This window comes from Phodopus roborovskii, unplaced genomic scaffold, assembly GCF_943737965.1.
Source record: "Phodopus roborovskii unplaced genomic scaffold, PHOROB, whole genome shotgun sequence".
Classification (NCBI taxonomy): domain Eukaryota; kingdom Metazoa; phylum Chordata; class Mammalia; order Rodentia; family Cricetidae; genus Phodopus; species Phodopus roborovskii.
In genome coordinates this window covers 9,215,743-9,239,846 of record NW_026126469.1, presented here as the reverse complement: position 1 = coordinate 9,239,846, position 24,104 = coordinate 9,215,743, and the positions used below count along the sequence as shown (strand labels likewise).

Sequence of the window (24,104 nt, the reverse complement as noted above, 5' to 3'; positions counted from 1 at the left end):
CTGTGAAGGCAGCCTCTATCCCAGCTGGATCAGTGAGGCATCCATCTCAAGTCAGAGACCCAGCTCACAGCGAGGTCCAGCTCTCAGAACTCAGGAATGTTACCCTCTCCTGGAGGACATAGCACTGTCATCCCAGGAAGACCCCAAAAAGATGGGCTGCAGTGGGGGTCAAAACAGATTGTCATGGGAATCATGACACTGGCTTCTGGGTGTCTTAAGGGTGGGGGCCATATCCACTCAGCCTTTGTAGTTCCCTGAAGTGTGCACACATGCGCACAATTGCTAACAGCGGAAAGATAGTTTTAGTTGAATACTGAAACTGCTCTCAGGTACAGTCTGAAAGATTCAGTTTGACTGGTTTTGGGGGGAGGAACTTGCATATCATATATGCAAGTCTTCCACAGTGCAGCCACATTCTTAACATTCCTAGGCTTCAATTATCTGGTTTGAACCACTGGATTCCAGTTCTCAGAAGGAGTGTGGCCATAAGGGAAGTTGAATGGAGGGGAAGGGGATGGGAAATGCTAGAATAGTACCCAGAACCTCTCAAATCACCAAAACCACTGGCATCCTAGAGGACTGCAGCCCCGTCACCTTTGAGAAGGAACTGAGAGGAAGCCTACTCCAGCTGCTATTACAGGACATTGCTGTGGTCTGTCTCTACATGAAATGTCCCCATAGGCTTATGTGTTTGAACACTTGATCCCCAGCTGGTGGTGCTGTTTGGGGATGGTGTGGACCTTTAGAGGTTAGAACCTTGCTGGAAGAAGTATGGCAGTAGGCATAGGCTTTGGGGTTTTATAGTCAGGTCCTACTGCTTATTCTCTCCCTCCCTCTCTACTTCAGGACTGCCAATGCAATGTGACATGATGAGCGGGCCACATGCCCCTGCTGCTATGCCTACCCATCATGATGGAGTGTATCCCCTCTGGAACTTTAAGCTAAAATATGCGAGCATCTTCCCTTAAGCATTTGGGAGGGACCGCGTATTTTATCATAGCAACATAAAAGTAACTGAGGAAGAAGGTAAGCAGAGCCCTTCTGTCTAACAAGTTTTACAGCTCCAGATACAGCATCAGCATTATGGGAACAAAGAAAGTGTGATGACTAGGGACCGTCCCAATGTCTAGAGCAACTGACATCTATGTTCAGTATGGGGTGAAGCCATCACCTGAGGGATCTATACTTCAAAAATTACAGATTATATTTATCTCTGAGTCCTGAAAGATGGAAGAAATGAACCCTTGGGTGGAGAAATCGAAAGACTGTATCGGCCACCCAAAAGAGAACTGTAAGTACATTTTGACTTGACATGTGAAAAGAACTAGTGGATCTTTACCTATACTTTGTTGAATACAGGGAAATTCTGAGGCTGTTCCCTGTATGAGGAGCCCTTGCCCTGTATGCTCACACATCCTGGGTTAAGCCAGGCCACACACCTCTCCCACAGATTCTGTGTCCACGTACTTGACCAGGAATGGATTCTTAGAAAGTAGAAACTCAAGGCTCAGGCACCTAGCACACTTCTCAACCCAAACTGAGTCCCATGATGTGGCCTTTGCACACCTGGAATGAATGTTCCCAAGTGATTTGCCTACCAGCAAATCAGTCACACTTGCTAAAATCCAGGCCTAGCTGAAGAGCCCAACCTGGCAAGCACGGGAGGGAGCAGCTAGCAGGCAGGCACTGTCTGCTTCTCCCCTGTTATGAAGGGAAAGTTTCAATATCCACTTCCATAGCTTAGTTACTAACAATGACAAAGGACAGAAGCCTAGTGAGGTGACTCATGCCCATATCGTGAAACTGACCGACTATTTGCAGGGTAGAGGCTGGCTAAAGAAAGATCAGTAGATAGCGTTAGAGTCCTTACAGGAACAAAATCAAAGCTAGCTGCTTCAGAATAAAGCCAGAATCTGGTTCATACAGTCTTCACTGAAGGGAATCTTTAAGAGAATTAGTTCCCAGCACCATCCGACACCAAAACTTACAGACACTCAGTCCCTTATAGACAACGGTGTACTTACATGCAACCATATACATCTTCCCACATACTGAGTTGTCTCTAGATGATTTATCATATATAACATGATGTGTATGGCATATAAACAGTCATTATACTGCCTACAGTCAATACAAACCTAAATTTTTTTTCTGAATAGTCTCTGTCCAGAGTTGACTGAATCCACAGTTGACAACCCTCCAGATGCAGGGGAACAGCGATATGATTTGTCCAAGTTTTCTTCTAAAGAGGTCAATAGGGGATATCACATGGTAAAGGGTTGCAATGGTTTAAAAGAGAAGACATCTCTGTCAAATCTCTCCTCAACTCCAGCAATGCTCAACAGGGAACTCTCCCCAGCATGTAGCTGTCAATCAACCATCAGCATCACTGTCTGGTGAACAGTATGTCAGTGCAATGCTGCTAAGTGGCTGTCTCTTTCTAATTATTTTCAAGAACCTGCAAGGTAGAAACAAAGCCTGTAAGTTTTATAAATAGAAGTTAAGGCTCCTATTCTCTCAAGACCATGCAACTAATGCACAGCTGAGACTCAAACCCATGTCTACAGCACACTGAGGAAAGGCTATTCCTACAAAGATTCCTGGAATAAGGTAGGAAGTGGCCTTGGACCTGGTTAAAATAGTGCTGACAAGACAACCAGAAGGTACTGAGCATCCCTGAGGTCTCCTGGGAGAATACACTCAAATGTTAGTTAGTAGTAGTGTTTTCAAATACTAACTGCTACTTTACTATACTCAAGTTGGTCAGTTCTCTATGCTGAACTCACAGTATGCTAGATTATATTGAAAATAAGTCAAATGAATGTTTGATCACTAGTTCTACATCCAAAGCTCACACCTTCTGGTGCACTATGTCACGGCCACCCACTGCCACCAGCAGTCCTTTCCTGGATTGCAAGTAGCAACTGAGACCATGGGCTCTCTGAGATGGAGAACTATTACCATTGTGGTTAGGAAAAACTATAGAAAACAGTCTGGCCACCCTTCAACCAGAAAACACAGTTCCACTCAATTGCAAACAGAAAAAAAGGGGCAGCTTACTCCAGCTTAATGCCTGCAATAATGAGTCTCTAAACCACAGATAGCCATGTCAATTTTACTGGCACTAGTCTGAACTCCTCCATGCAGTCCTCAGCTCCCACTGGTGGTTCAACTCTACTCTTTAGACAGAAACAAATGCGCGTGAAAACAATGCTATCTCCCCAGAGTCTTTCCCTTTTCAAGTTAAAGATTCTGTCTCTGAACTGTTCCTTAGACAGTATAGTTTCTGAGTTCCTTGACCTCCTCTGACCTAGTCCCATTTGTCTACACCTGTCTTAACAGACCCACACACAGTTTCTAGATGTGACCAAGTATGGAAAGGATGGTTGATACAGCATCTTTATTGCCAACTGTTAAGTTTCTGGGTAGATTTTATTGGGTTCACTTGAACGGCTCTCAGTTCAGGATCTCAAACGCGCTGACTTTCTTCCAAGTCCCACTTTTCAGCCCAATGGCCCCCAATGTCTTTCTTAGACACTAGAAGCTGGAGCCTGTGTAGTTTAAATAGGAAATGCCATCCGCCCCCACCCAATAGAAGGCATTTGAACACCCACTCCCCCAGGTGGTGCTTATGTTTGGAGAGGCTTAAGTAGTGGCCTTGTTGCAGGAAGCAAGTCCCTGGAGGTGGTTTACAGAGTGCAAAGGCCCCTCATCATTTCCAGTGTGCTCATTCTGCTTCATGCTGGCCGTTCAACTTCCGTGACTGCTGCCTTGTCTGCCACTTGTTGCCATGACAGACATGGACACCTTTGGAGCTGTATGTCCAAACAAACCCTTCCTTTTGTAAGTGCCCTTGGTCACAGTGTTTTACCACAACAACAGAAAAGTAACTAATACAGAGTCTACAGGCAGATCCTCACATGCACCTTAGGGTAGCCTTTCTTCACATAGCTCTTCCAGCCTAAGTATACAGAGAACATAGCCTGGATACACAGCATTTGCTGAGTCCTCCCTGCTTTCCATCACCAGGAATGTGATCAAGAAGCCTCCTGTACATTCATCTAAGTCACTAGTTAAAGGAGAGGAAATGCACTCTGTGTATGTATGCGCTCTAAGGTCACTGACACTCACTACTCACGCACTACATCTCAACAAATGAAACATTTCCTAATCCAGTTTCCATCTTGTCTGTAAAACTGTGCCATGGGTGGTACACAGAGATGATCATGTCTAACAGGAGAACTTTAAGCACAAAGCATGATGTCACATATCTGTTAACTATAGCAGGAAGCTGAGAGAGGAAGATCTTGGCTCCAGGCCAGTCTGGGTCAAATAAAGGAACTCAAGTTTAGCTCAGTGGTAGCATGCTTGCCTAGCATGTCAACCTACAGTTCATAACACTGAACAACAACAAAAGAATCAACACCATCAAACACGAAGTTTCCTTAGGTTTCTGTATTGTAAGAAATGGTTTGGGGAAAGCTGGGTGGTTGTGGCACACACCTTTAATCCCAGTACTCCAGGGGCAGAGACAGGTGGATCTCTGAGTTTGAGGGCAGCCTAGTCTACAGAGTGAGTTTCAGGACTACTGAGAAAAACCCTGTCTCAGGAAAAAAAAAAAAAAAAAAAAAAAAAAAAGAGTGAAAAACCCTGTCTCAGGAAAAAAAGACACACAAAGAAGACCTAAAACAGGCTCAGGGGATCGGTTGTTGTTTTTGCTTTTTGTTTTCTTGCTTCCTTGCTTTTTGATACAGGGTCTCTCTACATAGCCCTGGCTGTCCTAGAACTCACTATGTTGACCAGGCTGGCCTCAAACTTACAGAGATCTACCTGACTCTGCCTGGTGAGTGCTGGGATTAAATGTTTGTCCCACTACCCTGGCCCTATTAAAAGATATTTAACTAAAGAAAAGCTTCTCCTCATTTCCCAATATTGGCCTCTCTATCTTATGTCCAGCTGTGAGGAGAATCAGTGGGTATATATTATGATAACTCCCTTAAACCTCAAAGTTATCAGTACTGAATACTACCCCATGTTATGAATTAGACACAGGTCATCTTAACTATTTGCTTGATACTGTTGGTTTATAATTTTTAGAAAATGTGTTTTCTTCTCCCCCTTTTCTTCCATTCTCCATGAGACTCGGAGCACTTCTAATATACTCCATCAAAAATAAATGAATAAATAATACAAGCCCAGAAGTTTTCTCTAGGGCCTGATAATCCCTTCTATTAATAAATAAAAATGCCTAAGAAGGAGGCATTGTGCTAGCTGCTAAGAATCTGCTGATTTTAAGCACCTATGTCTCTTAGATTCATTCTTTAATTTTCTCTCCCCATGATTTGTCTCCCTACTGTTAGCCATGTGTCTTGGGTAGGCTTCTTCAAACACTGACACACTATCCTTTCCCTGAAAAGATGGAGGTAAGTGTGCATGTGCCCAAACCAGGTCTGGAGACATAAGATGCATGACCATTCTGTGGTTTGGTTTTGATTTTTCCTTTCTTTCATGCTTTCTGTGCAGTCTGATAATATGCACCTTCTCAAAGATGATGGGATTCAAACAGAAGTTGAACACTTCTGCTTTCTCCCAGGATGCCTGCCATTTGCTGCCATTGGAGAACTAGGTCTGCTGTCTCAGCACACTACTTATTAAACAGGGCAGGGATTGGGAGTCTAATGTGCTTTGCAAGACATGGTTTCTTTTTCATTTGTTTTCCATCCTTTCCTCCCACCATTTAAATCCCCCTTTCAGACAGGTAGCTTAGCTTGGTTTGGTGCCAGCCTCCAACCTGAGTCCTGAGGTCATCCTGCTGTGTTTGGGAAACCCTCATTCCCTGGGTTCTCTAGACTGACTGTCACATTTGTGAAGAATAAAACATTATTCTAGTCACACAAATGAGCTGCCTGGAGATTTATTTGTCAAAATCATAACCACGATGCAGGAAAAAAGGAAGCAAATAAAACCACATACAGAAGCTCAGGGCACCAGGGGGTGTGTTGCTAAGGCAAGAAAGCACCTAGAGCCAGCCCTCCCATTAGATGTTTTTTTAGTGCTGACACAGTGACCTTCTTGTAAGTTCTGCAGTGTTTAATGGACTCCTTCTTCTTGTGCACTCACTGTGTAACAGGCATGATAATGCAGCCTTGAACTGAGTAGCAGCCTTTCAACATGACGTAAATTTGTGGGCATAATTGGATGATGTTTCAGAAGTCAGTTGGCATGTCATTTGTTTACTGTATGCTCCTCCCTTGGTGACTTCCTCCCAGCTAAAGAAAAGGATAGCTTTTCTGTGGCAGGGTGTTCTGAATTGCTCACACTTCCCCATTTCTCAGAAAATCATTGAAATTAACTCAGATCATTCCACTGAAGTCACTTTTCTAACAGCAAAATCCAGAGGCCACCCTGCTCCAAGTCTTGCTTGAGTCAGGCCTGCTCTCTTCAGACCCCCTGATACTTTTTTATATTTATTTTTTTTTTTATTTTGGGATTCTCTACATTTCCCTTCTCCTGGCTCACCACTGCATTCCCTCAGCAACTTGTTGGCCCAGAAATGCTTCCATGACTCTACCTCTTGCATGAAGATTCCTACATCCTGGCTCAACAGGACAAGGAACAGAATATCCAGTGCATCCTTCTAGTAAGTACATCCTGTGGTCATAGTAAGTCTGTGAGCACAGGCAGAGAGCATTCTGATTTAATGCCACCAGAACCACTCAAATAAGTCACTGTGTGGGGACAAGGACAGGAAGACTCACAACAGCACTCATGGCTCAGACTATGCTGTCTTCAGTGGAGTTGGTAAGAAGTGGATATACATTAGATATGCTGTGAAAATGTGCCTGGTGTTTCAATGTGACTGCAAACTAGAAGAGTCCTAGTGTCTTCAGGATTGGAGTTCACCAACAGTGAGGGTGGTGTCGCTTTCAATGGAAAATGAGGGGCCGAAAAAAAGCAGATCTGGGGGCATCCATTGTAAGTTCAACTTGGGAAAATTCCAGGCCCAGATCAGATCATCAAACAGAGGAGGCAGAAGTTCTCAGGTCAGATGGACAGACATGGGATATGGGTGTCAATGACACAAACGCCCTTCAGACATCCTTGACATTCTTCACAGGCTGCCCAAGTGTTTTCTCTGAGTTACTGAGCTTAAACCCAACTCTACTACCTCATAGCTATGTGGTCTTGATGGCACTCAACAACTCTTGAGAATGCAGGCGTACCTACCTCCTGGGGCTATTGTGAGAAAACAGAGGTAGTTTGTGTCCGTCACCCTGAGCACTGCAAAGAGTGTTCAATCAACTCTCCTCGCCCTGCTCACCTCTCACTGTATTAGCCAAACATGGGATCTTGACTCTTCTTTCTGACCTTGAATTCAAGTCATCCTGACACACAGTGCTCCTAATCAGTCATCAAAAACCACAGTGTTCTTAGTCATCCTGACCCACAGTGTCCCTAGTTATCCTGACTTGCAGTGCTCCTGGCATCCCAACCCACTTGACCAGGAATGCTCCTGGCTCATTGTGACTTAATTCCAATATTTAATGATTTTATAGGAAACCCAGAAAAGGTATGGAATCCATAGCAATGGTCAGAAAGTGTTTTTCTGATCTGAACATATTTTGGAAATCTGCCTACCATATCTTTCTTTATCATTACTGACATTAATGAAATTACACCCTCCTCTTTCTCTCTCTCTCTCTCTCTCTCTCTCTCTCTCTCTCTCTCACACACACACACACACACACACACACACACACACACGCACGCACGCACACACGCACGCGCACGTGCATGCGCACACACAGGGTCTCTGTGTAACCCAGAATGGGCTTGAACTCACAGTCTTCTTGAACTAGCCTCCTGAGAACTGAGATTTCAAATATGTGCCACAAAGCCCAATCTCACAATGAACAATCTGAATCATACTTACATCATTTTAATTACAAAAGGAAACTAGAAGGGCCACATGTTATATGCTTATAATCCCAAATACTCAGGAAGCTAGGGGTAGGAAGATAAGGCCTATAAGGCTGAGATGAGTCAACCAGCAGTCTGCCTGAGGGCTTAGCAACAGGTGCAGTCAGAGGTTCTGATCATGTCTAGCCAAGAGGGGGGACCACTCAATGTCAACAGATAGGAACATGCAGCCTGGGTGCTGGGAGGAGGATGTGTAAGGCTCATCCTGTTGCTGAAAAAATGAGTCTGCTGTTTGCTTTTTACCTGACTCCCAGTACCTGTGCCATTGATATGACGCCTTTTCAGCCCATCTCCTGAGGGAACCATTAGCACCCAGCAACCTCTAGCACTCGAACAGTTTCTGGTAATCTCCCTCTCCTCATTTGCAGCAATGGACAGTACCCCCAAAGACCTGTAAGAAGGCCCCTCAGTGTTGTGTGGTTTGGGTCCCTTCAGCGGGTAATCATCCTTCTTTGATGTTGTCTGCCCATTCGACATTTTTTTTCCTGTTTCAGTTCACCTGATGCCTCCACATAAGGGCTGACCGCTAGTAGGCAGAACCAAGACTCATCTCCCAAACATTGTCCCTCATCAAGAGACACTGTGTAGGCATACAGCCATGGCCTAAAAAACCACAGAAGTCCCCCGCTAAGCATAAAATGTCAAGGTCTGACCCAATTCCACCCCTGTTGACTGCCCTCTCCTCTCTGACTGATGCTCACTTGCTATCTCCCTCTACAAAATGGGTAACCTCTCCATCACCTCTACTCCTTGCATGTCTGATCTCCCCTGGCACCATATGAGGAGGAAGCAGGCAGCTCAGGCCCCTTGAAACCTGCTGAGATGAGTACTGCCACAGTTAAGACAGCAGGAGCCACTTCCCTGTCAGCTCCACTCCTGTGGTAGGAGGCTAACCCTCCCCTGCAGTACTCAATGTCCACCTGCCCCTGAAGGCAGACATTTCCTTGAGCTATACTGCAGTATGATCCCCAACTATTGCAAACCCTCCTTCCCTATGTCAGGCCTCAGAGGCCTGTGGAAGTCTTTCTGGTCAACCAGAGAGAAAATGTCATTAGAGGCTGTGCTGGAGCTGGCCACCTTCCTTAGCTGGAAATCGCAGCTTACAATGATCAGGCAGAAGTTCAAGCACAAACAAACCTCTTAATTAATGTTCCAGTGAACCTCAACATGCTCACTGGACAAGGTAACTTCGTCCATCCCATCCATCAGGCGGAGACTGGTCATCAAGCATCCTACCAACAGGGTTCTGACCTGGTCTTCGAGGCTCTTAAGGCATGCACCCAATAAGACCCTTCAGTTTACTTCCTAAATCATATTCAACAGCCAGGGGAACTTTTTATTGATTTTTTCATATGTATCAATGAGACAGTGGAGTGAAGAGTAGAACCAGGCCCCACTTGGGAAATGTTAATCAAACAATTGGTTTGGGAAGGGCTAAATGCCCCAATACATAGTGTGGTCACAGTGGTCCACCACCATGAGGACATTCACTAGTGGGTACCGTCCACAAGAGAACTTCACCTCAGTAATGGTCCCATTACTGCCCTCACCTCTTCCCTGGATGCCCTCCATTTAGACAGACAGGACACTAATGACATGCCAAGAGGCCCCCAAGTAGATAGATTTTGTTGGGAATTTGGCAAACCAGGCCATCTGTTGCATGACCACCCCTGGGCAAAACCTAGGACCTGATGCCCCAGATGCAGCAGTAAGGGATTTCATTGAGCAAAGGGTTGCAGATCACAGCCTGCCAAAGTAGCTGCCCCTTTAAACTCCAGGCAGGGTGCTCCTCAGGCCCACCAGTAAGAGGAAGCTCTGGCAATCCAAAAATCTACTGAACATTGCCCATTTTTCCATGCTCCCTAGTGCTGACCATCTATCTTGATAGACAAGCCATCAGAAGCTTGGTGGACACAGGTGCAGATGTCACCACATTAATAGAAACAGAGGCACCTCTGCTTCCCCATTGTAGACCTGGCCCTCCCATCAATGGAGTAGGTCACAAGATTCAAAACTTACCTCCTGTCCAGTCCATTGGAAAGAGCTTGATGGCAACAAGGGAGCCATTCACCCTATCATTTCTACAGTACAGAGAAACCTCTGGGGCAGAGACATCCTGGAGGATATGGGTGCTGTCCTAAATATTGACAATAGAGTTTTCTTTGATGATCTTCAGGTCCATGAAGACAGGTTTGGCGAATCACAATCCTAACCCCAATTCTAAGGGTCACTGTCCCTCAGAAATCCACCATGAGGGAACCTCCTAGCCCCATTCCATTGACATAGCTCTCAAATCAGGACATCTGGGTAGAACAGTGGCCTATAATGTAACCCAGGCTGTTGATCCTAAAGAAATTAGTTGCAGAACAGCTAAAGATGGAGCACATAGAACATACCACAAGTAAACACAGTACCCCCCCTTAATTGTTGTGCCCAAGAGATAGGGACACTACCTCCTCCTGTGGGATCTTTTTGTACAGTTAATGATCAAATGGAAAAAATGCTGTCCATTTAATCAGGCCTCCTCCATCCTAGTCTTATTTCTTCATCTTATTATATTTTAGATAATTAGTTTTAGATATTAAGGATTTCTCTTTTCTTTTTTTGGTGGGGGGGAGTGGTGAGAACTTTTTTTTTAATTTTACTTATCGATCCCAGTTCTCTCTCCCTCCCTCCCTCTTTCCCTCTCTCCCACCCTCTCATGCCCCCCACCACCCTCCCCTCCCACCCACCCCCCACTCCACATATAGGGAGATGCCCTCCAGGAGGGGTCATCTAAATCTGTCAAGGATTTCTCTTTTCAAATTCCCCTGGCATCACAGGATGGAGACTGCTTTGCCTTTACGGTATGGGAACCTAATATGCATAACCCAGCTAAGAGATATCAATGAACTATTTTACACCAGAGAATGAAGACTAAATAACCCCACAATCTACCAGTTATGTTTCTTGGGCCTTGGTGAATATTCCCAAGGACATCCTCTTAATCCATTACACTGATAGTCTCTTTCTGGCACATCTGAATGCAGTCTATCTGCAAAGGACTGCTAAAAAAGTGTTAAAAGAGCTCTTGTCATTACATCTGATGGCAGAACCAGATCAGGTTCAAATGGTACCCCTTTTGCCTTTTTAGGATTTTCCATTGCTAAGCATGTCTGCCCCCTTTCCTTTAAATTGGAAATGAAGGTACAGTGCTCATTCTCAAAATTTCAACAATTATGTGGCACAGTTAATTGACTTAAACCATTTCTGTGCATCCCCAATCAAGAGATGAGATACCTCTTTTCATTGTTGGAGGGTCCCACCTGCCTGTCCATCAAGATTAGGCTTACTCATGAGGCTAAAAATCTACTACAAAAGGTTGTGGCCATTCTAGATACCTCTAGCCTACAACATCATAACCCTCAGAAACCCTTGTTGGCAATGATCCTCTGAACATCCAGGGGTTTGGGAGAGCGTTATTACAATCTGGGCCCCTAGTATGGATACATCAAGCACATTCTGGTATGTGTGAAGTCATCACTAAGTCTGATCAACCCTTCCAATTTGGCCTTAAGACATGAATGCTGGCATGGAGAACATATTAACAAGAGCCAGAGAAAGTTGTCTTCCCCTTTTCTTCAAAGAATACCCAGTCCCTCTAGGTAGACTCTACCTCATTCCAGGAAATGGTCACAGGACTCAGAGGGACTATTAACAATCGTTTACCAAAAAACAAGATCTTAGTATGGCTCACTGTACTTCCAATGAAGATGCAGCCCCATGCAGTTCCCTCCTCTAATTCCATTCCTCATGCCAGCCTGGCCTTTTCAGATTCCAATAAAAACAGATATGGTGTTCTTATCTAGGGTATTGGCTCCAAAGATATAGATGCTATCCCTAATCCTGGTTCCATTCACTTGGGTGAGCTATTGGCCCTCCTTGAGACTCTAGTGGAGTGCTAGACCGAGCCTGCTAACATTATTTTCTGACAGCCAGTATGTTGTACAGGCAGTTCATGTGTTGGCCTTCTCTCGAGTCAAAGACTTACTGACCCCATTAATGGCACTATGCTGCTCATACAAGATGTCTTAAATCAGAAAACTGAACCCTGGCACCTGTCACATACTAGATCTCACTCCAAATTACCAGGAATAGTGACTTGAGGAAATGAGGTCATAGACACATATTAACAGCTAGTGTGGATCTCCTAGAGCAAGTCAGGACTCCTCACCAGCAGTTCCATCTGTCTCCACAGAATTTACATAGACTTCCTCCAAAATTACCAGTATTCTAAAGTAAACATTTCTCCTGTACATGTGTCACTTGAGCCTCTTTTGCCCACTAAGGACTGCTGCAACACATAGCGGTTAATCACTGGGGCTCGTTGCCTAACACCGTCTGGCAGATGGATTTTACACACTATGCCTCCTTTGACAATCTTAAATATGTTCATGTGATAATAGATATCTGTTCCTCCTTTGTTTATGCCCTCACCATTTCTGGGGAGAAAGCCGTCAATGCTATCAATGCCCTTAAGCTGGCCATGATCAAGATAGTTATAATGCTACCTTGGATGCTTAAGACTGACAATGGCCCTGCCTATGCCTCTCAACAATTCAATGACTTCCTGGGGTCCTGGAAAATTTCCCATACCACTGGCATTCTCCACAATCCCCTGGGACAAGCCTTGGTGGAGTGGACCAACAGAGCTCTTAAGGAGCTGTTAGCCAGGTCTCCTCATCTGGCCTTAACAGAGTTCCTTTTCCATATGAACTTTCTCAGTTTTGATGACAAGGGTTTCAGCCCAGCCAACAAGCACTGGGCATCTCTACCAAGGAACAGAGCCCTGTCCCTGGTGAAATGGAAAGATCCTATCTCCCTCCAATGGCAGCTACCAGACCCCTGCTAACCCATGGGTAGGCTTGTGTTTTTCCTTAGGCTGCCACAACACCACTATCTGGTCCTAGTAAGAGATGTGCCCACAGCCATGAATCAGCCTGCTTCCACCAAGGAAGGAATAACTTAAATAAATTGATTTATTGTTAGAGGAAGAAATTAGCACTTTAAATACCTTGATGATACTCAATTGTGACCCTCAGGTTTCCTTATTTTGTATGACACCTTTTGACATGAGGAATGTCAGTTTAGCATGCCTAAATATATTAAGGGTCCATGGTCAACTTAGTTTCTTTGTTATTCATTACAATTAACACATGATTTTTTTTTTCAATTAGATCAGACAAGGGCAGAGTTATAGCCTTTGACTTTAGTTTTTGAAAAATTTGGCATAATATAAAAAGGCTATTTGATCCCTCCTGGGTGCTCACATATGCATTAATTGGCAGGGTGGTATTGTTAATCCTTATTCCCTTTAAATGTCTCCTGCAGCATATTTGACAGAAGCCTGCAGAAACTAAGGCAACTCTTCAGGTGTTAATGGCTCTTAGGCATCCCTCCTGCAGTCCTCCTCCACAGAAGGTTATGCTTGCCTGGTTATCTGAAGTTCAAAAGGCTACCACCTTGCTGCCACACCCTGGCAGCTCTCCAGGAATGGGTATTCTTCAAGGGCTGGCAGTCAATGACAGGTAAGAGCTTGTTTGGCAGGCCAGGCTAAGACAAGCACAGTCCAGTTGTGGATCCCTCCTGACTCAAGGTCAACAAGGCCTGAGCAAAGAACTCTGGCTCCCATTGAGCAACTATGCTATAAATAAAAAAAAAAAGGGTGGACATGTAGGAAGATGAGGCCTACAAGACCAAGAGATGAACCAACCTGGAGTCTGCCTGAGGGCTTAGCAATAGGCACAGTCAGAGTTGCTGATCCTGTCTAGACAATGAGGGGCAACAGCGCGATGTCAATGGATAGGAGGATGTAGCCTGGGTGTGGGAGAAGGGTATATAAGGTTCTCCCCATCGCTGCATAAACAAGTTTTCTGTTTGCCTTTTACCTGACTCCTGGTATCTGTACCAGTGATGCCACCCCTTATCTCCCCCTCCCCCAAGGGAGTCTTTAGAACCCAGCAACAGCTAGGAAGGAATTACTCTATAACTCAAGGGTTACTTGAGCTACAGAGTAAGTTAGTGAGCCTCTGTCTCAGACTCATGATCTAAACCAACAAGCAGAATCCATCTCACAGGTGCAGAAAGTAAAGCTTAAGGTGCAGAAAGCCCTGGCATTCCCATGCCACCCCTGTGGGATGTCTTTCTAACACAGCAGATCTACACACTAGATGCCTACAAAAAGCATCCCTAATAACAAACCTCCTCCAACAAGGCCACGCCTCCTAATCCTTCCTAAATGAGTCTATGGGGGCCATTCTCATTCAAACCACCAAAGGCATCATTATTAACATTAATGCAGGCTCCCTGAGACCATATGCCAGCATTCCATCTCCGCTGCAACCATCACATCCACATTTCAAACACAGGAACCCCCACCCCAAATCAATCTCTTATAGCTTTACTCTTTCATAACAATCAAAGCAACTAATCCCTAGTTCCCTTCTTACTCAAAGGGACAAGACAATCTATTCCGGTAAATGACACAAGCAGATGAGACAGTCTCACCTGAGAGTCACATGGGCCTGGATGTGAAGTCCAGGGCCATTCATCACACTGTTTCCTAGGGCAACCAAGGTCAGTTCTCTGTGTCTCAGCTTATTTTATTTATAAAACAGGAATCCTGTAACCAGGGTTAGATAGTTGACTTACGGATGAAGTGAGAAAGGGCCCAGCATACAACTGAGCAGTAGTCCTAATGGACCCTAACTGGCAGGTAACCCTGGCTCTTTGGGATGGAAACATCTGAGATATTTTTCCCCTGGCCTCCTTTCCACTATAACAGCACCTTTCATGGCATTCCTATTCTATTCCTTTGCTGAGTTTTCTTGTCTCCATTTGGAAACAGAAAATGCTCTAGGGTAGGAGATACAACCTCTCAGAGACTCTGATGGGGAAACTCCCCTAACTACCTTCTGCAATTAATAACCCACAATATGGGCCTTGAGAACTTAAAACTATGGTGAGTTAGAAAGGCACCATCCATTCAAGAGTCTCTGAGAAGAACAAAGTGCTTGAGTCTGCTAGCAGTGCAGCTTCAAAGGCAGAGGTTCAGAACCTGTACATATCAGGGCAGCCTCTGAGGACCAGAAGTGACAGCAGGACATGACCTATTCACTGCAGCCTCTGCCATACTTCTGTCAACTCCAAGAGAACAGGAGCCTGTTGTTAATTCTGTAACTAGAGCTCTTGTGTAAACAACCCAAAATCCAGCTCAATTCAAATACAGGCTGCAAACAGCCATCACCTATCATACACTTTCTGCTGACCTTCACAAAGGGACCTCCTCCAGCACCTTTCAGAAATACTTGCCAGTCTTACACCTGATCAGTCCATGATACCTTACTGGCCTTCTGTAACATGAAAAAAAAAAAAGGACACAAAGACCAATATTAGGGTTCAAGCTTCACGCTGAAGACCAGAGAAGCAAAGCAGCCAAGCCACTAGCTCTTACCTCTACCTCAGGTTGAAAGGGCTGATCATGTCTCCATGAGCTCTCACCAAGCCTCAGACTGCTGCATCTCCTCAGCATGGCAGCAGAGAATCAATGCCTTCCTATCCTCAATGTGGCTGGAGAATGAATGCCAGCTCTGAGAGATTGTTCCTGTCTTAAACACCTCTCATGAGTTCTGGGATTAAAGGCATGAGCTCTGTTACTCTTTCAGACTGATTCAATCTCATGTAGCCTCTGTCTCCTGTGTCCTGGTATTAAAGGTGTGTGCCACCACTGCCCAGCTTCTATGGCTAACTAGTAGAGCTGCTTTGTTATTTTGATGTACAGTGGCTTTAATAAATTATAAACAAGATATTGCACAGACTTCTCTGGTTCTAGTACTGGACAGCTGCTGGGATAAACTGTTGTATTCGTTCTTTTTTGAATGTCTGGCTCTCTTTCTCTGTGGTAGAGATGTCATTAGCCCTTATTCAGCATACTGTTCTACCAACTGTGCACTGCAGTTGAACCCAGGGCACCTCATGGGGGAAAGGGCTACTTTGGCCTGCATGCACAGAATATGGGCTGCAGAATTAGCTTCCCAAGCATCACCCCCACCAGATCATAGTAGCCTTATCCCAAGTGATAGCGACAATGGAAGGCAGCTCATTTATTCACAAATAGTGATTGATTTGGACTTTCAGGATGGCAACTCAGTAATCAAGTTCTGGGACTAATGAATTTTTTTTTAAGATGAATATCCTTTCATAGGCAAGTTTCTTTTGAATCAAGAGGGTCTACCATGAGCCACACCTTAACAGGCAAGAAATTAGCACACAGTTTTTCTAAAACCTGGATTTTGTGATGACAGGGGTTCCCTCCTTCCCAACTGGGTTCATTTTTAACAAGAGACCCAGAGAGTCTTAGGACCAGACAACTGGCAAGCAATGACACAGTAGTTGAGGAGAAGCACACTTGGTCCACAACACAGCACCATCATTTAATCATATTACTTTGGGCAGCTTAACTTTGCTGAAGCTCAGGTGTGCATCTATGATTTCACAGTGTTACGGGCATTGTCTTAAGGGGACTTAAAGACACCAAGAAGGCAATGGTCATGTGCAACATCCTGCACAAAGCATAAAAATTGACAGTTGGGCCTGAAGACCTTAGCAAATAAGACCACTTTGCTCTCTTAGCTGCACAATGAGCCATGAAAGTATCTGAGACCAGACCTTAAACCCACATCTGGCTATCTGCACAATCCGAAGCATTGACACCAGGGACTTCCCATAAGCCTCAGGAGGAAGAGGATATAGATGGGCAAGATGCCAATCGGGTAGAATGGCCCATGAGCAGTATTGGCTCCTCAGGAACTGCTCTTAGGGAGTGGCACCAGCCAGCAAGGTGCTCATGAGCACGGCAGGGAGGAAGGGAAGCTTGTCTTGGGCTTCCTCCAGTACCTGCTTTTATCCCACCCCACATGGCATCTTCCCAACTCCCTCGGGGGATAGTCAGCACTTCTGCTCTTCCTCAGCCCCACCTCATGAGGCTCCTCTCCTGAAGACAAGACTAGCCAAAGTCTGAGAGTCTTACCTGAGGAGCCTGAGCTCCACTCTGTACAGTCACTCCCATTTCATGATCCTTAACAGGGAGAGGATGGGAGACTGGTGTTAGGGTGGGTAGGAGGCTTTTGTACTGTACGTGGCCTTCAGATCAACCCAGCCCATCATTTCTCTTGTCTCTCAACAACTCATCCTGTTTTGAAGGATGAATAGGAGTTTACCAGAGCAATGTAAAGGGCCTTTGTGCTCAGGGCTGGGAAAGCAGGGAGAATAGGAAGCCCAGTGATCAGTACCAGGAGGCATCTGCTCCAGGAAGGACTGGCTCCACTCCCAGCAGGGGACATCATGATAGCTTTTTCCTCTAAATCAGTGGTTCTCAACCTGTGGGTAGAGGCCCCTTTAACAACCCTCTATCTACATGCACACATACACACACACACACACACACACACACACACACACACCACATACATATATATTTACATTACAATTCATAACAGTAAAATGAAAACCCAGAATAGCCTAAACAATCCTGTACAACAAAGAGAGAAAAGAGTGATAATACAAGCAAAGGGGTTAAGACCAGGATGGGGAAATGCACAGAAACAGCTGACTTGAGTTAGTGGGAGCTCACTGACTCTAGATGGAGAGCTAGGGAACCTGCATAGGATTGAACTAGGCCCCCTGAATGCAGGTGACAGTGGGTGGCTTGGGCAGCTTGTGGGGCCACAGGCAGTGGGACTAGGGTCTATCCCAGGTGCATGAACTGGCTTTTGGAGCCCATTCCCTACAGAGAGATACCTTACTCAGCCTAGATACAGTCAGGGAGATGCCTTGGTCCTGCCTCAATGTAATCATGGGACAGAGTTTGTTGATTCCCCATGGGAGGCCTTACCCTCTCTGAGGAGCAAAATGGGGGGGGGGGGTGAAGGGAAGGTGGGAAGAGCATTAGGAGGGTAGGGAGGAGGAACTTGAATTATATCTAAAAAAAATACAAAATAAAATAAAAAATTCATAACAGTAGCAAAATTACAGACATGAAGTAGCAACAAAAATAATTTTATTGTTGGGGTCCCTACAACATTCAGAACTGTATTAAAGGGTTGAGGCGTTAGAAAGATTGAGAACCACTGCTCTAAACTGTGATGAGCTTGGGTGGAATGTGAAGAGCCAAAGACATTCCAGCAGAGAGCAAGCAAGGTGTGGCCTGACTTCTCCCACTCCCAGCCAGCACATTGCCCTGACCAGCTGGTGATGAACACAGTCAGGTCCACATAGGAATGCAAGGCTTAGTCACAGCGACAGAGATGAGACACAAAGGAGACTGTAACTGCCCTGAGAGGAAGGGGACATTTTAAAGGGACACTTGGGGCCATCCCTTTGGCTGTCAAGACTACAGAAACAATGAACCCCAAGAATCTTGAATTTCCCACAAGAATCTCACGTTGGAAGAAGAAACGACTGAGTGTCTGGGAACAGCTAGAGGAGACTGCAGAGGAGTGTCTGCTGTAGAAGGGTAAGCTTGTCAGGAGGCCTTCCATGGAGAAGCCAGGGCTGAGGATGCAGTAGGCAGAGCTCACACCTTGTCCAGGACTGCTTAGGGTACACACTGCTTGACACCTGTTTAAGCCCTAGCTTCATCTTAGATCCCTAAGATGGACTTGTGGGAAGAGGTCACTGGATCCTTGTCTCTCTTCCCAGGCTGTTAGGGCCCAGAAGCTGTCTCCTAAACTCAGTAACAGGACCAACTTCAGGGAGAACCTAAGAAACATTGTGTTGTGTCTCAAGGCATCAAAGTCCTGAAAGGAACCTGAACAAGTCACACCTAGGTTTGAATCCCACCACTGCCTTTACTACCTGCACAAACTTGAATAAAAAACTGTCTTCTTGCTGGGTGGTAGAGTGCCTGCCTTTAGCCCCAGGACTTAGGAGGCAGAGGCAAGCAGATCTCTGCGAGTTCGAGGGCAACCTGGACTACAAAGCCAGTTCCAGGACAGCCAGGGCTACACATAGAAACCCTGTCTGCAAGGGAAAAAAAGAGGGAGAGAGGAAAAAAGAAAAAGAAAGGGAGGGAGGAAGAAAGGAAGAGAAAAAGAAACTGTCTTCTCATCTTTGAAAGGATAGCGCGCGCGCACACACACGCACACACACACACACACACACACACACACACACACACACACACCATAGCACTAAAGCTAATTTCTGTCAAAGTGGGTGCTGTATACAGCTATGCTTCTCTGCTGCTAAACTAATTACTAATATCTTTGTTTTCATCTTGCTGAGGCTTCAAAGAGCCCCATAGGGAGAAGGTGGAGTCAGCCCAGAGGCACAGTGAGTGCTGCTCTGTCTCCATGGGTGATGGAAGAATGCTTCCAAATGCTTTCTGCCTAGCCACCCACCCCTGCCCGCCCCATGCTCTCCACCTCTGCAGGATCAAGTTTCCCCCTGACCCAGTGGGTCCAGAAGAGCTCTGGGTCTCACATGACAGCCTGGCGGGTGCAGCTGTTCCCAGTGAGGGCATTAATAATACAGGCCTTTTTCCGCAAACTCTGGCAAATGGTCTGAAATGACAAGTGAAAACACTGTGTCCAAATTCTCCCTGGGACACAGGGCGGGGTAGCCAGAGGAACTCACCTTTAAGAGTAGGAACTTAGAGCTCTCTAGGGGAGGCTAAAGGAAATGGCTAGGGCTCCGAGTGATGGGTGCTATCACAGGCATTATGTGAAAATTCTCTCATCTGTGGCTCTCACCTATAGCTTTGAAAGACTACTGTAGAGTCCCGAAGCAAGAGTAGCTCTGTGACCTACTGGCCCAGTGGTGAACAGAGCTGTGGATTTCCTCTTAGCAATAGCAAATTACAACAGCATAGTTGCCTGAGACAGGAGACAAGGGAGAGTGTTGTAGAATACTATTTTAACTATGAAAAGTTAGAAATAATGTTGTTTTATATTTGGAATATTATTTGAACTATGTAAACACTTGTTTATGTTGCAGTATGTTACTTTAATTATGTAAAGGTGTGTTACTTTTGTTTCTGCTATATTTGCTTAATTATGTAAAGATATGTTGCTGTCTCACCTTGCCTGCCTCTGGCACCTGATTGATCCAATAAAAAGCTGAACCAACGGCTAGACAGGAGAGGAACAGGTGGGACTAGCGGGCAGAAAAAAAAATAAATAAAAAAGAGAGAGAAGAGAATGAGAGAAAAAAGGGACACACCTGGGGCCAGCTAGATGAGGGGAGGGAGGGAGGGAGGGAGGCAGGAAGGGAGGGAAGAAGGAAGGAAGGAAGGAAGGAAGGAAGGAAGGGAGGGAGGAAGGAAGGAAAAAAGCCCCAGGCAAAATGAAGATGAAGATGAAGAGAAACAGGTTAAGTTATAAGAGCTAGCAAGAACCGAGTCTAAGCTAAGGGTGAGCATTCATAACTAATAAGAAGTCTGTGCCGTGATCTGGGAGCTGGATGGTAGCCCAAGAGAAAGCCCAGTACAGGGGAGCACACTGGTGTGAAGGGACTTGCATGCCGTTCGTTGTCCATGCAATCTCTGCACCTAAGAGGGTAAGGCACTAGGTAAGTACCAGTAACTGAAGTAGGATGTGGTACACAGGAAAAAACCCAAGCTTTGCGCCCACGGCACAGTCAACACAAACTGATACCAGCCCTCCACTTGCTCTCACCTTCGGTTTCCTCATCAGGGAAATGGAATAATGCCAAACAATCTAAAGCAATGCATGGAAACAGGGCACTCATAAATGGACTTCTCATATACAGCACAGACCCTGAGTCTATCTTCAGTTCCAGGGAAATGTCTGTGAGGAGGTGAACAGGGTACAAAACAACTGGCCATACCTCCTAGGGTCTTGCATTAGTTGGATCTCATCTATGGCCTGGATTTCAAGAGCCTCTAAAGCAGCTCATCTCTGAGGCATCAGTGCTTAGCAGACCAAGACTTTGTCATGCTCATCAGCACCCTCCCAGCTACCATTGTCTCCAGAGCCAGAACAGGGAGGGGCAGGGGAAACATGGTCAATTCAGATTTAATGAGAAACTCACTCAGTTGTGCAAGCTCAGATCACAACCTGAGGGTCTGGCCTCCCAGGCCCATCTCACTCACCTCTGTGGTGTGGTACAGCTGAGCACCCTGTTGTGGAAATCTCTGTGATGCACTGATGCTCAATGGGACAGTAGAGGCAGTACACACACACTGTGTGTGTGTGGCACATGCAGGTAGGTGGAGAAAGAGAAACAGGAGAGAGACAAGTTGAGAAGTGGATGAAGAGGAAGCTTGCTGGGAGAGAGAAGTGGTGTGGAGAAGCAGCTGATGTGTCTATGCACAGGCAGAGGTCAAGGTTCAGGAGCAGCAAGGGATGGCCAGGGCAGAAGCAGACCTGAGAACATGGGGACAGAGGAGTGATTAACTATGTTCAGCCAGCACAGTTTCGCTGCCATTCAGTCCTTTTGTCCCATTCCCCTCGTACAGGTTGGTCTCCATTGTCTACCTCCAGGACCTTCACCACAGCCTCCTAATCAACCTCTGCTTCAAATGCCTCGCCTGTGAAGTCTCCTGAGTCTATATTAATAATCAGAAGTGCGTCAAACATTTAAAACAACCCCTATGTTTAATCCACTCCGTGGAAATTTCTCAATCTAGCAAAGTACACTCCTTGCTCCTCAGCCACCAAGCAGCACCATCTTTTGAACCCAAAGACCCTTAAACTCTTGGTCCCTTCATATGCCCTCACTTGCTCTTCCTCTTCCCCTCCTCATGAGAGAGCACATTTCAATTCACTGACAAATCTAAGCACCCTAATCAGCTCAGCTTATCTCCTTCCTCCAAAGATCATGCATCCAAGCCTGCCAAAGCCTAGAGATGTGCGCAAGCAGCTTGATCCTGGTACTGGGCCAGCACCTGAACCTTGCTCTACACATGAGAGTCATGGAGCAGAAAGCAAACATGGCCCCATACCAGAGAGCCAGAGAGCCAGGTCAAGGTTAAACTTGTGTTCAGCAGGAAGCTGGCTAGCTGCAGAAAAGCAGCCATGGGCACTTGCTTATTTCTTTATTCCCTTCTGCACCTCGCCCAGCTGTGGGCTTCCTCAGGCTCTCAGTAAATAACAATTGAATTAATTAATTAATGAGAGCCTCCAGCTATAAGTACAGAACCAATCTTATACAAAATAAAAATATTCCCATCTACTACCCATAATGGACTGTGGCAACGGTTGTACAACTCAGTAACTTCAGAAGGAAAGTCGCTGAGTCTCTCCCCTGCCCCCATCTCCCACTCCCTTTCTTTCTCTCTCACATACATTTATTTCCTACCTACTTATTTTGTGAAAGTATGTGTGTGTGTGGTGTGTGTACCACAGCATTTGTGGAGGCCAAAGGACAACCCGTCTGTTCTCTTCTGAGACAGAATCCAGGGTCATTAGGCTTAGTAGGAAAAGTTTTTGCCCACTGAACCATCTCTGAATCATTCTTCTAACCTGAGTCATTTTCATGGACTGTTAACTGCACCTCAGTAAAGTTGTTCCTAAACTCTACATATTACTGTCTAAGACATCTACATATTACTATCTAAGACATCTAGATTTGCTGAACAGCCATTAGCACACTCCACAACAGAAAAAGATGGCTACCCCCAGGCACAGTCTCGGAGTCTCCCTTAATACCACTGGGTACATGAGCAGGTAAAAAGATGGACATTGGTAACCTTATAGATCAGCCTGTGTTGAGGGGGAAGGTCCTGAACTGTCAAGCATTGGACCAGGCTACAATCGTCACCCAGCAGAAAGCACCAAATACCCTGCTGAATATGAAGCAAGGATTCTGCCTAATTCCCAAAGCTAAGACCAAGGAAGTAGCCTGTTTCAGACTGTTCACTCCCGCAGCATCGGCATTCCCCACACAGAATTGGTGACTTCACATTTGTTGGTGTTCATATTTCTGTCTCTCTCTCTAGACAACATATGTGAGGGCGAGGACTCGGCCCATATGTTCACACAGAACCAAGATGCACAACTAAATGAGTAAACAGGATGCTTCCCCAGATGGCCAGGGTGTGGCATACAGTCAGTTTTCATCTGTCAGCCCCACCCGATCTGTTCATGCAGGAGGCACCTGAAGGAGAAGCAAGCAGAGCTAACACTCCCCAGGGTGGAGAACAATATATCACCACACCTGGGGGCCATGCACCCCACCACCCCAATCTCTCCTCCTCTCTGCCCATGAAGCAGCCATTACTCCCACCTTCATTAGAGGGAAGGCTACTGGAGCCCAGACTTGTCAGAATAGACTGCTCACAGTCTCTCCGGGCCACTGCTGATGGGCAGAAGTTGGGGGGGGGGGGAGTCGCTACAGCTCACACTCAAGATTACCTCTGCCAACCCAGTAGATGAGAATCTTAGCACTACTGAGGTCCCATGCTGTTCCCCAGGTCAGGGACCTGTACCACCACCCTCTTTCAGCCTCTCCCCAGAGTGTGTATAAATGAGCCCCAAGCACACAGCTGGCTCAGAACCCTGGCTACATCCCCCAGGTGGATATGGAATTTGGAACCTAAGCTCCACCCATACCCATGCAGAGTGGGGTCCCATCAGCTCTCCAAGGAAGCGCCCATCCTCCTGAGAAAAGCATTCACTCCCATCAACCCCATTTTCCATGGTAATATCCCAAACTGCTCCCTTCTCTTGTGCCTACCTAAAGTGTACTTAACACAGCAGGATCTCAGATAGCATTCAGGTAGGACAGTGGCAGCTGTCACCTTGCTGGGGTTGAAATGGCTTCCTATTGGCTAGCTGCAAAACCTTCCTGCATCCTGCCTCTCTGTGTTCAAATGTTTAAAGTATGCCCCTCTAGGATTTGTGGTGAAAATAAACAAACCCGAGAGCACTCGGTGCCCATAACAGGAGCACATTGTCACCACCGTTAAGTGCACTGGGCAGAAGCTGCTCTCTGCCTAGACAAAGGAAGAGCAGATGTCACTGGGTCTGATGGGCCTGAAAACGGGCAACTGTGCTTGGCACTGTTACACCACACCAGGGCCAGTCCCAGAGGTGCCGAGGAGGGGCAGGGTGGGACCACAGCAA

The 24,104-nt window shown here is 45.9% G+C and overlaps 1 protein-coding gene across 3 annotated transcripts in view; it reads right to left on the bottom strand.

The window, feature by feature from the left end:
* St6gal1 (ST6 beta-galactoside alpha-2,6-sialyltransferase 1) overlaps positions 1–24,104 on the bottom strand; it is a 766,154-nt gene that overhangs the window by 698,975 nt on the left and 43,075 nt on the right. Inside the window, exon 1 of one of the 3 annotated variants that reach the window (XM_051191230.1) lies at positions 21,131–21,155. The exons of the other annotated variants lie outside the window; for them this stretch is intronic. The gene's annotated coding sequence lies outside the window, so the exon portion shown is untranslated. Of the gene's footprint in view, positions 1–21,130; positions 21,156–24,104 lie in introns of those variants that run through there. 3 annotated transcript variants of the gene reach the window in all.